We start from the raw sequence: 10,596 nt of genomic DNA, 5'->3' as shown, positions 1-10,596 counted from the left end.
TCATCAGGAACTATTTGATATCTCCCTAGTTGCCTTAGGACTCTTAGTGGTGCATATGGCTGAATGCTTCTCAATCCCAATAGTAGTAGATAACTATTTGAGGTTGACATATGTATTACTTCTCTCATCGAGAGCCATCCCAGAGTCCATTCAATTTGATTTGCCGTTAAAGCCTTTAGACGAGATACCCATGCTTCTATCCCTTCTGGAGCTTGATAATTTTTTGTTCTTTCCTCAAAGCTCTCGATGCAATTAGCTTGGTTTGACCCATACTGTATGATCTTGGGCTGTTGTTGGAGATGTTCGATCACCCAAATTTGCAACAAAATTTTGCATCCTTCGAAGACTTTCACTCCTGATTTGCATAAAGTCAAAGCCCGATAAATATCTGATAAAATGATTGGGACAAGGGTGTGATTTTCTTTAGTGGTGAGGATTTGCACAACTTTTGCGGCGCGAATATCAATTGTTCGCTCTTTATTTGGGAAGATCATGACTCCTAGAAAAGCTACCATGAAAGCAAATCGACTGTGCATCTGCCAAGTGTCTTTGTTTTGCTTATTAGTAAGGCCTTTCTCATGAATTTCGAACCCATCTGACTTTCCAAACCTGGAATACAAAAAATTGAAGGAACAACATCCATTGATGACATTGCTTTTCCTGATTTGACTGCTTATGTTCAGAAGACCGAAGAATCGATGTATTGAAGGAGCCTTTGTGAATATCAAGCTTTTATTTCTTAAACTTCCGTCAAAACCAACATAGCCAGCTATCTCCTCTAATGTAGGAGTAAGCTCGAAGTCAGAGAAACGAAAAACATTGTGAACAGGATCCCAGAAAGTTACTAATGCCGTAATCAGATCATCCCGAGGCTCAACTTTCATAATGTCCGTGAGATTTCCCAAATGCTTGACGACCCATTTTTGACCGTCTTCGCCTAAATCATACCACCACATTTGAAGCTGACATAGAAATTCCTCCGTACTTGTGGATGAGGGGCTTTGTGTAGTGCTCATTTTGTATCTGAAATTTAATTTTAATAAAGTCAAAATTTATTTTGGAAAAATTTATACTAAAAATCATTTTCGAAATTTCTTTTATTTATTAAATATCCTATTTCAAAATTTAAAACCATATTTTTTTTTTCGAAATTTTTAAAGCAACCCATTTTCTTCCTTTCTTCTTACCAAGATTTTATTTAAGCTGGTCAACAAGCATGTTCGAGGCGAATGAATGCACAAATAATAAGTAGTATGCATCATGATGGTCTTTTAATTTTGGGTTCACCTGTCCTAGACAGACCCAACCCCTGTGTTGAGTCTCCAAGGCCAAATGCATATGATGCAAATATTCGTTCCTACTAGGGATCCGGTACATGGCTGAGTTATTCTAAGTGTAAAACCTTAGTTTGATTGTTCTAAACCTGGCTTACCCAAATGGACAGTTTGAGCCGAAGCGGGGGCAACGTACCGGGAGCACGAAAGTCTGCCCGGCCTAGTTACTTGTCCCAACTCCGTCTTATTTGGTATGACTTTAACAGAAAGGTGGGTCACGCGCACGTGTACACCATAAATTCAGAACACTCATAAAGAAGGGGGTTTCGTAGCAATTGTATATATTCACAATTCAAATAATATTAAAGTGGTAAAAAAAAAATTTAGCATATTAGCATATAAACAGTTGAAAATCATATATAAATAAAGCCAATTAACAAAGATATTCAAGCTCGAACTCTTTAAACCCTGAACCAATGGTTCTGGGTTACAATAACATTATCGTCCCCAGCAGAGTCGCCAGAGCTGTCGCACCTCCTTTTTACGCGCCCGCGAGGCGCGTGGGGAGTTTTCTCCAATTAAAGGACAGTCGAAACGGGATTTGTTTATTTGTTTCAGAGTCGCCACCTGGGAATTTTGAGGCGTCCCAAGTCACCAATTATAATCCCTGAATCGAGGAGAATATGACTCTGTTTATTTTTCTGCGAACCAGAAATCCTGAGTAAGGAATTCTGTTAATCCGGAAGAAGGTGTTAGGCATTTCCGAATTCCGTGGTTCTAGCACGGTCGCTTAACTGTTTTTATTATTGGCTTAATCATCTTGATTTTATTAAATATTGATGTTATCTGATTTTACTACCGCTTATACTTATTGTGATTGAGAAACCTTCTTTGAATCGAATTACGCGTACGTATATTCGTGTTATAAATTAAAAAGATGCGGAATTGTGTCACGCGCACGTATACACAATTACTTTTGACAATATATTTATTAAGCACATTTTTCGAGATTTGCGTTGAATCAAGAATAATTATTTTTCTTGAATAATGAACCGTACATATCGGATTTTTATGAAATTGATTTAACGCCTTTAGAAAAATCTTTTTATTAAATATTCGCTCGAAATTGCGCGTACGCATAATCCGAAATTTTGCTTTTAAAAGTATAATCAGGGTACGCGAACGTATCCCTAATTGCGCAACATATTTGTAACGATATTATGGAATTTCCAAAAAAAAAATGTTTGTTATATCACGAGAAATCTTGTTTTAAGATATTCATTAATTTTTTGGAGAGTAAACCACAATTTATTAAATATTGACCATTGATTATAATTTCCGAATATAAATCATATTCATTCCAATTATTCAAAGTCAAAGGACAGAATAAAAATATGATTAATACTAACTTTAAAACAAATGGGACATATATATATATGCCAAAGAATAAATTGCATTTGAAACCGAAAATAAATGATTCATAAAGGAAGGAAATATTTTCCGGGAATTTTCATGATTACTTAATGCAAATTCTATTTTTAATTACTATTGATTTAAAATGTTGCCATTTGTGTATATACAACTCAACTTATTCTCACATACTCGTTTTAATCTTAATAGATGAAATTAACTTACTTAGTTATGCCTACGATTGAGTTAGGATAGATATAGATATAATCAAACCAATTTGATTCTCAATCTATGTGAATTATTACTAACTATTAATTTTCGCATTGTATAAGTTCCTAAGCCTTTTATTACTAAGAAAGAGAATAAGTCTTGTTGACTTAATAAAATGATATTGCATACAATATTATTTACTATATTTGACACTTTTGAACATACGGATTATACTAATACATCTTTCAACTATAAATTATGAACACCACCAATATTATGCCAAAAGATGGCAAATTGCAGCTAATCATCATATAGCTTTAAACAACAACTAATTAACTAACAAGATAAACTTATAGCATATTTTCTTTGATAATGCTATATTATGCTATACCTATCTAACAACACCATGAAGTATAAATAAAACCAACTTTCTACCATGCTTCTTATTTACATAACTCATAGATAACTTAAACTAATGAAGTTTGACATGGATAACATTATTACAAAGTTTTTATATGAACTTCAAAATAAGACAATTTAACCTATGGCTATCAAATTGAGTTCACTACTAATTAATCAACATAAAAAAATGAAAATAATGAACTTGGATAATTGGAAATAGCATTTCAATTCAAACTTCATTGATGGGTCATGCTGAAATCTCTTTCCAACTTAAAATTTAAAAGACATATACCTGAAAATGGAGGTAGAAGAAGTAAGTTTCAGCAGTTACAGCAGTAACAAATTCAGTAGAATATACTGATAACACAGGAAATCTGAACAGGAATAGGATTCGAAGAGCCCAGATGCACAGTAAAGTACTTTTAAGAAACACTTCGAATTTTAACTGAACAGTGGAATCACATAAAGTTGAACAGATTCAACAAAAGAACAACATTCCAGATTTCAGTTTTTTCTTCAGTTTCAAATTCAGTTTGTTTCTGATTTTCTGTTTCTGCTGCTGTATCTGTATGTGAGTGTGTATGTGAGTGTTCTATTTTCTATTTCCTTCCTTTAAAATCTCAGCCCTCGAAATCTCTTAAAAATTCTCTTTTAAAAATCCTCTCTCTGTTAAAAAGCTCTCTGAAAATTCTGTTTCTCTCTTTTCTCTCCAAATTCTGTTTTTTCTCACTCAAAATTCTCCCTTTTAACCGTCTGTCCAGCTCCTGTATTTATACAGGGCTGGTCCTAGGCAATTTAAGTGCTTCTTGGACCCCCTTCTTCTTTTTTAAAAACAGAAAATCCCATTATGTAAAACCTTTTCCCTGATTTTCAGCAGCCCATCATCCCTTGTTCCCCATTAGTATCATTAACTAATAGCCACTAACATTACATTATAATATACTAGCACTAACACCCTGTTTTTTACTGTTTCATTCCCAGAAGTGCCCCTGAAATCTTGATGTTATTACTGAAAAATCAGAACCTATAGCAAAACAGATTCTAAAATCTGTACAAACTTAGTTATCTCCCTGATTTACAGCTAAAACCAATCCTATTAACCTCCTAACACAATTGCATTTGACCAACTTTTGCAAACTTGAATTCAAACTGGACATTACAGCAATATTATACTGAATTCAGAACTAACATCATAACAACATTACTGAAGTTATCATAACAATTCAGACTGGATTTAACATTGAACCAAAATCAGACACATACAGGATCATTGCCAATACTGACAATGCCCTTGACACTTTAATGTTCAGACAACATATATACAACACTTATTGACAGATTCATATAAACCAGGATGATTTAACTGATGATTATCTACAATATCTGTCAACAAACAGCACATAATGATAGAAAACAGGTTGTTTCAATCAGTATTATTATGAATGAAAATTCATAATATAACTAATCGACGAACTAAATCGAGTCGATTACACACATTGTAACAAAGCACAATCAATCAGAAACAATTCACATTTAAAATTAGGTAGACGAGTAGGAGACAGTATGATAATAACAGATTGAAAAATTATACAGACTAAAACAAACACAAAAATACATATATAATATACAAAATAAATAGAAAAAATACCTTTGAATCTTCAATTTTTTTCCGACTCGAACTCAACTTGGATTTCGGATTTTTGTTTGAAATCAAACTGACCTTAGTCGAAGTATTTTCCACTGAAAATACTTCGACTAAGGTCGATTAAACCTCAATCTTCATTTAATATGCACAGAATCCGGAAGTTTGGTATTTTTAGGGTTCTTAAAAACTCGATTTGGGATTTAACCATTTCTGGTCAGATTCGAGAAGAACCAAACATGACACAATGGTGAGGGTAGCCTAGGGGTTATTTGGTGTTAATTTGAAACGGATCTGAGTTCGTCCTTGTTTGGTCCGAATCTTCAAAAGAAGATTCGAGAAGCTCGGGACTGATTCGAGCCAAACAACCAACAGATCCATACTCAGGATGACTAGGGGAAGCTATGGTGTTAACTAGGTGTTATTTGGTTTAGGTCTGAACTTGGCTCGAATCTTCAAATGAAGATTCGAGAACCTTCAGGAGGATTCGAGCCCAACGGCTAACATATTTGGATAGAGGAGGCTCAGGGGATTCTATGGTGTTATTTTGGTGACCGGCGGCGTTGATGCCGCCGGGTTTCAGGCGGTGGAATCCTAGGGCGGCTAGGGTTAGGAGTGGGGCTTGGGGGACGATGATGAACAGTGTAGGAGAGGGGGGGTGTTTAGTTAGGGGCCGGGTAAGGCTTGGGGACTTATATAGGGGTGGGGTGGACTGATGTTATCCGTCCGATCAAGTAAGATTAAGGGCCAGGATTAATCCACTAATCCGAACGACGTCGTTTGGTCTAAGTTCAGGGTCGGCCTGTATTGGGTCAAAGGGTCGGGTTACGGGTTTCGGGTAAGGGTAGAAGATCTCGTCCGTTGATTGGATTTGATCGAACGGTCCATGCTGAGCCATGACTAAACGTTGTCGTATTGACTCCTTTCGGACTGGACCGGACCTGGGCTAAAGGGGATTGGGCTTTGAAGGGAATTAATGCTTTGGGCCTGGATTTTAATCCAGGTCCGATTTTGTATAACTTGTGTTATTTTTTTTATTTTATTTTTTTTTATTTTCTAATTTCATTATTAATTAACAAAAATCTTAATTAAAATTATAAAAACAAAATTACCATTACAAAGATATTAATTACCCTTTTAACAACTATTAACACATAGACAACATTAATCACACAGTGGAACATTAAAAATAGAACAAAAATGCATATTTTTTTATGATTTTATTTAAATTAACTTAATTAAATGCATACTTAAATCCTAGATATGCATGAAACATGTATTTTTATTTTAATTTTGTTTAATTATAACAAAACAAACATTTTACGGACATAAACCAATATTTAACACCACGCAAATTCGGAAATTACACAGTAAAAGAAATTTATTTTGATTTATTTTGGAGCAGTTTTTCGTAAGGCAAAAATCACGTGCTCACAGTGAGTAATAGAAAGTAATTTTTTTTTTGGACTTATAGCCCTTAATAGTGTACAAAATAAAATGATATACACGGGCCAACATCATCAATTCTCCCAACAGGGATAAACTTAAAAGTGGGTCACAAAATTACGAAGCTCACCCATAAGCGGAGCATAATAGGAGGACTCGCCTCAATTTTTATAACCAAATCAAATTAAGGAAAAATATCCTCTTTATAACAATCGGAATCGTACCTGTAACGACACCATCTGGTGTAGTGGCCTCAGCCACACCATAGCAATTATATCAATGGGTCGGGCCTCCACCTCTTAGGCGCCATCTACCCGCTCGTCCTCTATCTCTAACTTGTAGTGTATGTAGATTAGTAACTATAATGGAGTGTGTGGATTGACTGTTCTACTAAAGTAGGTTTCTCCCAAGTCTGGGACAATTTCTCATGATGTTCCTAGTATCACCACATTCATAACAACTCATCTACAGTTCGGCTTCTCATTCTGAGTCTGTGTCGGATAACTAGGATAACGATTGAAGGAATCATATGCCAATGGTGCATTAAAAGACGACTGTCCCATGAGAGTGCCCTGATTAATTAGAGCACTATGAGTATTCTAAAATTGTTTCCATGTCCCTGCTAATACCGAAATGTAGAATTATTGTGGACACAGGAATATCGAAAGTCCCAGCATCTTCCTATACAAATCTCAGCTCTTACTCATATACAAGTTTCAGAGAACCTTTGAATACCACATAAATACATCTCAGGCCAAAACTGATATGACACATGACCCCACAATTTAATCGTTGATAGTGGACTCCCTTCACTTAGCACGAAGCCATATGAAACATTCTGATGATTCGCAATACTAACCTTTATCGCTCGTACGACACCGGTCATAAGACACCTCAAGCTATTTATTTGGCGCATGTCATCCTCGTGACAATTAAACTCGCTTCCTCTAGTGTCTTGGCTTGCTAATATGTACCCTCCGCCAAATAGAAATCCCATACAAACCACATTATCTCTAATACCACCAACTATCTTCGGATCTATATCCACCTCGTGACCATGCCACGATTGTGATGATTAGGCAACTAATTAAGCCCTCTTAAGATATTACTTATCAACCAAATGTCAGAATCTGATGCACCCCCATGCGCACAACTGAAATATCTTTTTGCGCTTTCATATCTTCAAATCTGAACGACACGTGGTAACAATGGTTGAGTAGCCCTGGCTCTCTTATAACCTTTTACGGTATCACAAACCATTGGCATATCGCGCAATTCCATACATGAGTGGATGCAAAAGAACATAAGATATATGCTTCAAGCTAAATAAATGTTGCACGATAAGGAATGAATGAAGTGGAAATTTTATTTTTTTCCTACTAGTTCTGTAGCCTCTCGAAGATAAGTACAGACATCTCCGTACCGATCTGCAAGACTCTACTAAACTCGCTTATGACTTGTAGCACCTATGAACCTAGAGCTCTGATACCAACTTGTCACGACCCAAAAATCCCTCCAAAGAAGTCGTGATGGCACCTAGTTTCCAAACTAGGTAAGCCTAACATTTACTGTAATAATATGGGTATTCACTAACTTTAAATTAAATTACTCTGAACAAAATACAATTCCCAAAACCGGTAGTACAAGTCATAAGCTTTTTCTAACAGTTATACACAATAAGTACATCACTGTTCCGAATAAAAGGAATATATGCAAATAAGTACAATTGAAGGTGACTCCGAGGACCGCGAAGGCTGCAACAGGTTTATCTCGAGTCTCCACTGCAACGAACAACTACTATTGATCAAATACCTGGATCTGTACACAAAAATGTACAGAAGTGTAGTATCAGCACAACCGACCCCATGTGTTGGTAAGTGCCTAGCCTAACCTCAGCGAAGTAGTGACAAGGCTAGGACCAGACTACCGAATAAACCTATGCCATATAGCGTACAAAAATAATAGGAAGCAAGTAACAACGATGGCAACAATGATCAATCAGTGAGATAAACAGCAGGCAACAAGAACACCATAAATGTTTCTCAACCAATAATAAATACAAGTGCAATCAATTAATCAAGTCCTTCAAATATAAATCTTTCGCCTATAAATCCTTCAAGTAATAATCTCTAAGATAATATGTTTTTCAATAAATATATTTTGAATATATTTCCTTCAAATAGATATCTTTCATATAAGCATCTTTCGAATATAATTCTTTCGAGTAAAGGTCACCTTGTGACACCTCATATCATAATCATAAATAATATAGGTCTCAGCCCACTTTCGAAATTTCACAGCACCTCGTGCCCACATTTATGTCACAACCGCACGGACAGCTCACGTGCCATTAAATAAAACCATAATATTTTCCCCAGCACCTTGTGCCCACATATTTCTTTCTCACATTGCACAACAATATTCTCATGTTACTCAGCTCATAGGTTCCATAACCCAGTACAATTAAGAATGTTCAAGGAGCCTTATTCACTTAACATAAAGTAGAGAACAACTTCCAACCCAATTAGGAAATCAACAAGAAAAGATGAAGTTTTATTTAGAAATCATTTGATAAAGAAAATACCATTTTCAATTAAAGTACAATATCGAAGGATTCATTACCTTTAATACGAAAAAATTAATAAATCAAAACATAGTAGAAATTCCTTTTTAAGTAAAGTGCAACCTCAAACGGTTTAAGGAAACTCTAGTCGAGAAATCAATTGAGCTAAGAATGTAACAATTCTTGAAATTTGAAGTATTGAACATATTAAAATAATAAGGCGAAGTATTGTAAACACTATGGATTCCAACACAAAGGATTACAACAGTAAAGTGAACTAAACAGTTAATACACTTGAATTGTCAATAACAAGTAAACATAGCAATCAGAAAGTACACGTCATCACCCTTCGTGCACGATCCCATAATATCATATATAAGTGGACGGCGTGCCACACGATCCCATAATATCATATATAAGTGTACGGCGTGCCACACGATCCCATAATATCATATATAAGTGGACGGCATGCCACACGATCCCATAATATCATATATAAGTGGATGGCGTGCCACACGATCCCATAATATCATATTTAAGTGGACGACATTCCACACGATCCCATAATATCATATATAAGTGGACGGCGTGCCACACGATCCCATAATATCATATATAAGTGGACGGCGTGCCACACGATCCCAATTCATCTTTATCACAGTGCACAATATGTCACCGGCAACAGAGGCCAATAACCAAGTGGGACGGCGTGCCACACGATCCCATAATATCATATATATAAGTGGACGGCGTGCCACACGATCCCATAATATCATATATAAGTGGACGGCGTGCCACACGATCCCAATTCATCTTTATCACAGTGCACAATATGTCACCGGCGACAGAGGCCAATAACCAAGTGGACGGCATGCCACACGATCCCATAATATCATATATATAAGTGGACGGCGCGCCACACGATCCCATAATATCATATATAATATCTGACTTCATATAGTAGACCCCTTCAGGGAAGAATAACAACTCAATACCTTTAACCCGACAAGGGTACAGCTAACAACCCAAAATATCCCGACAAGGGAGAATATATATATATATATATATATCAGTCTACACATCCCGGCAAGGGAGTGTTCACAACATATTCTCCTTTTAAATCATTCTTCCTCAACCATTCACATTATATGAAACTTATCAAATAAACAAGGAGCTTGTGTTACATTATTCGAATTAAAAGCAATCAAGACTCACGGTCATGCTAGACTCCGGTGCATAGATAATCGTCACCATGCCTATACACCGTACTCCACATTAGCAAGTAGCAAATATCATCCTAATCCTATTCCCTCAAGCCAAAGTTAGAACAAACAGTTACCTCGAACTTCCACGGCCAACTCAAGCCTTTGCCTCGCGAATTCGTGTCCGAAATTCTCAAATCTAGTCATAAACAATTCAATCCAGTCAATAAAAATTATAAGAATTAATTACATATGAATTTATACATTTTCCATTAAAATCCAAAATTTAACTCAAAATTGCCCGTGGGGCCCACGTCTCAGAATCCGACAAAAGTAGCAACATATGAACACCCATTCAACCACGAGTCCAACCATACTAAAATTATCCAATTCCAATATCATTTGGTCCTTCATATCATCATTTTACATTTTTGAAAGGTTCCACAA

The sequence above is a fragment of the Nicotiana tabacum genome, chromosome 1 (assembly GCF_000715075.1).
Source record: "Nicotiana tabacum cultivar K326 chromosome 1, ASM71507v2, whole genome shotgun sequence".
Classification (NCBI taxonomy): Eukaryota; Viridiplantae; Streptophyta; class Magnoliopsida; order Solanales; family Solanaceae; genus Nicotiana; species Nicotiana tabacum.
The sequence above is the reverse complement of the archived record's forward strand: the minus strand, read 5'-3'. Positions refer to the sequence as shown.